General features: G+C 41.2%; 1 long non-coding RNA gene across 1 annotated transcript; it reads left to right on the top strand.

Moving 5' to 3' along the window:
- Positions 1 to 37: 37 nt before the first annotated feature.
- On the top strand, positions 38 to 3474 carry LOC138855532 (uncharacterized). The gene is made up of 2 exons (XR_011394772.1): positions 38 to 601; positions 2815 to 3474. It is a non-coding gene; the product is annotated as an uncharacterized lncRNA (long non-coding RNA).
- Positions 3475 to 4692: the final 1218 nt, after the last annotated feature.

Raw genomic sequence — 4692 nt, forward strand, 5'->3', positions numbered from 1 at the left:
AAACATACACATACAAACGCACTTACATAAATACACTTACATAATTGGTCGCATTGGGAGGTGATCGTAAAGCGGGGGTCCACTGTACTTACAAAAGCACTTACAAAAATACACTTACATAATAGTTTGAGGTGTGGGTATGCTGAGGTACCACTGTACTTTATTTCATTTTAATTACACTCTGAAGGACGGGTGTTAACGTTGGAGTTTTATAACTGTACTGTAAGCATGCCTCTGGTAAGATAGTGATGGAGTGAATGATGGTGAAAGTTTTTCTTTTTCCAGCCACCCTGCCTTGGTGGGAAATGGCCGATGTGTTAATAAAATAAATAAATTACACATATACTATGCAGAGAAATAAAAATTTTGATTTTGGATTCTGAACTTGCCTTGCAGAGACAATTGGTGTGTAATCTGCTAGGTCAACTAGACTCTAACATCTTCTATGACAACTTGAGAGCGCTGGTGTTGGAGAGAGTCGGGTCTGAGGTGCAGCTTAACAGCATCGAAGCTCTGGGCTTACTGAAGGACGACCAGGTTCACAAGGACAACACTCCCCTTGATACTCTCTCAAACTACCTCTCCAAGCGCCTTGACTTTGGTATGTATATCTCTCTTGATACTCTCTTTAGCTATTGTAATTCTCCTGGGTGGTATGTATCTCTTTTGATACTTCCTCCTACAGCTTCAAACTTGGTACACCTACCATCCGACTTACAATCTGCTCGACTTATGACCACTCGACTTACGCCGTGTTTTTTATGCCAAATTTCTGGGAAATAAACCAGTATTTGTGTTGTACACAGTGTTTATGCTAAACCTTACAGTATAAAACACAGTACTAACAACATAAAAAGTAAAGTAAAACATGAAATACCAAAATAAAACAATAAAATAAAGTCATTACAAAAATGTTTTGTTGATATTCAGTAGTAAAGTTCGACTTACGACCGGTTTCTCGGAACCGAACTCGGTCGTAAGTCGGATGGTAGGTGTATATATATCTATTGAAGAATCTGTGGATTATGGCCCAGTTAACCACTCTCACACAAGGCCTACTAAATTGAAAATTGCGTAACTATTTCAGTTTTTGGAACTAGTAAGTAAGAAAGAAATAGTTTTTTGAAAAACATATGCTTTTTAGTATGTATGATCCATTTCTTGAGCATGTATGTGTGTGGCCATCAATAAAAAAAAAAGTTGATAAGATCCTGCTCCACCGTGAGGGCTGGTCGTGGACTGGGTCATGAGGGGCATTGATGACCCCCAGAATGCTCTTCAGGAATACTCCAGGTATCATGCTTTCAGGGTCAAAAACTAGTATAATACCATTAAAATTAACCGTTAAATTGCCTCGGGGGGACTGTAGCCCCCTTAGCCCCCCCTTTCATGGCTGCACCACTGCCTTCATTATCAACTGTGTCCAGGTTATAAGAAATTCTTAATTTAATGGACTTCAGGAATGCCAGTCAAAATCCACTGAGTAATTTAATGGACTTTGAAATAGTAGAGAAAATCTGTTGGTTGCAGAAAAGTCCATTGTGGGTGGCTGTGGTCTGGTGGTGAAAGCTCTAGCTTCACATACCGATGGTCTGTGTTCGAGTCCCAGCGAGGGTGGAAACATTGGACATGTTTCCTTACACCGTTTGTGTATGTTCACCCATCAGTAAAATAGGTACCTGAGTGTTAGTGGACTAGTGTGGGTTACATCCTGGGACAAAACTGACCTAATTTATGGGAAATGCTCAGCATAACAAGGGACTTTCTATACAGGTTGGCCATCACTAATCTGGCATCATTGGGACCTGTAGTGTGCCGGATTAGTGAGTTTGCCGGAGTACAGAGTGGTTAGGTTAGAATATGCTTAACCTATCAACAGACTTTCTGCTACATCTTCCTCATTTTCATCACTGCTTTCTCCTCCATTGGCTTGTTGCTGTGGATTTACAACCATCTGCACAATTTCTGAGTCAGTATAATGATGAAATTTGAAATTATGCTAGCCGAAATTAGTGCCGGATTACTGATAGAACCGGATAACTGATTGTCGGATTAGTGATGGCTGACCTGTATATAGTAGTATGTCACTGATTTCAGCTATGGTCACAGACCGGGCCGCGGGGGCGTTGACCTCCGGAACTCTCTACAGGTAAACTCCAGGTATACCTTGTACATGTACGTGTAGAAATAAAGGTATTATATTATTATTATTATTGTTACAATCAGGGCAAAACAGTGTAACAATCCACCACAATCTCCACTACCAGCCCACTATATTAATCTGAGGATTTACTGTACTTATCTGAAATACATTGCATACTAGTAATTTACTGTTGCGCTTGCCAATGTTTTCCTTCACGTAAACTACGTTATTATGTACCTCATAAAGTTACTGCGTGCAGCCAGCAGTAACAGCCTGGTTGATCAGGCCCTGATCCACCATGAAGCCTGGTCACAGACCGGGCCGCGGGGGCGTTGACCCCCGGAACTCTCTCCAGGTAAACTCCAGGTAATAAACAAACTTTATTCTATAAAGTGGAGTAAATTTTATTCATATACAGAGTTAAGGTGATGGATTTATATATATAAATTACTTTATAGTCTGCCTTTATTATAAAACTGAAGCTTATTATTATAACTACAAGTAAATGTTACATAACTGGTTTTCCAGTTATTATTATTGTTGTTATAAAATAATAAACTTGTAACTTATTTATTGGATTTATTTCCGTTTAAAATAATGTAGAAAGATGTATGATAAATTTTGATTTACTGTGAAAAAATTTGAAGCTAATGATAATTTTTTCTTGACAGGACCTGGCGAGCGAGATTTAGTCGTTCTCCGCCACGAGATTGGCATCACTTGGCCCGACGGCAGGCAGGAGCTCAAAGGAATCAACCTGGTGTCGTATGGTGAAGCTAACGGGTATTCGGCCATGGCGAAGACTGTGGGCTACCCCGCAGCTATCACCACCAGGATGGTTTTGGACGGAGAAATCCAGGGCCACGGCATAATACTGCCATTCACCCGTGATATATACAAGCCGCTCATCACAAGACTGCAGAACGAGGGCATAACAGCCTCTGAAAAGTCCACTTGGCTCTAAACAATGATCATTTAGAAGTGTAAAGAAGTTTTTGTTACGGTGGACAATGGGGAAAGACGACAAGTGGAAATTAAAATTCTGGTAGCAGAGAATCTTTTTACTGCAATGTTTTGGCTGTGGCTGGGCTTATCACACTTCATAAAGCCCGGCTTTAGTCTTGGACTGTATTGTGCTTGATAAAGCCAAGTCTTAACTTTAGACTTTACTTTTTTTTTTGACACCTCGGCCATTCCCACCAAGGCCGAGTAACCTGAAAAAAAGAAGAAACTCTTTCACCATCACTCACTCCATCACTATCTTGCTTGATAAAGCCCAGCTTTAGCCTCGGACTTTATCAACAGTGATGAAGTATTAAATATAAATTGTCTGGTCCCAGTATCTTAATTCCAGCATTTTTTTGTGAATACAAAAGTATACTATAGACAGTAATGAAGAAAATATGAAGGTAAATAAGAGGCTTACATAATGATAATTTAATATCAAATCATTATACAAAAATATATGTTCATTTGAAGACTGTCATTATGTACAGCATTGTATACCTGGAGTTTACCTGGAGAGAGTTCTGGGGGTCAACGCCCCCACGGCCTGGTCTGTGACCAGGCCTCCTGGTGGATCAGAGCCTGATCAACCAGGCTGTTGCTGCTGGCTGCACGCAAACCAACGTACGAGCCACAGCCTGGCTGGTCAGGAACCGACTTTAGGTGCTTGTCCAGTGCCAGCTTGAAGACTGCCAGGGGTCTGTTGGTAATCCCCCTTATGTATGCTGGGAGGCAGTTGAACAGTCTCGGGCCCCTGACACTTATTGTATGGTCTCATTGTAGGTCAACTTAGACTACCATGAAGGCTACTTAATACTAAAACAGGAAGTAGCCTCAGAGTAATGGATGTCTAAAATATCGGAAACGATCTGCTGGGTCAGTTACTTCAGACACAGTGGATGACTGTTGGTTACAGCATTGTCTGCTGTTGTTATAGTCACAGAAATGGCAGATATCTTTTGGTTATGGCATTGTCTGCTGTTGCTAGTCACAGAAGCAGTGGATATCTGTTGGCTACAGCAGCAACAGTGGTGGATGGGTTTGTTGGTTGCAGTATTGTCTGCTGTTGCTAGTCACAGAAACAGTGGATATCTGTTGGCTACAGCAGCAACAGTGGTGGATGGGTTTGTTGGTTGCAGTATTGTCTGCTGTTGCTAGTCACAGAAACAGTGGATATCTGTTGGCTACAGCAGCAACAGTGGTGGATGGGTTTGTTGATTACAGTATTGTCTGCTGTTATTACAGTCACAGACACAGCAGATATCTTTTGGTTACAACATAGTCTGCTGATGTTACAGTCACAGCAGCTTGTTTCTGCCTACTGTAATCAACATTACCAGTCACACACTCCTCCCTATTAATCTGTTAAATCCTGGTTGACCAGGCTAGCACCAGACGAGCATGACCTATGGCCGGGCTCTGGGAGTAGAAAGACTTGAAACTCATCAAAGGTATATCATAGGTATGGGTTAATGTACATAGTTGTGGATTCTTTTTATGCTCAAGGGTCTGGTACAAGTTTCTGTGACTATTTTGTTCTGTGT

The sequence above is a fragment of the Cherax quadricarinatus genome, chromosome 98 (genome assembly GCF_038502225.1).
Source record: "Cherax quadricarinatus isolate ZL_2023a chromosome 98, ASM3850222v1, whole genome shotgun sequence".
Taxonomy (NCBI): Eukaryota; Metazoa; Arthropoda; class Malacostraca; order Decapoda; family Parastacidae; genus Cherax; species Cherax quadricarinatus.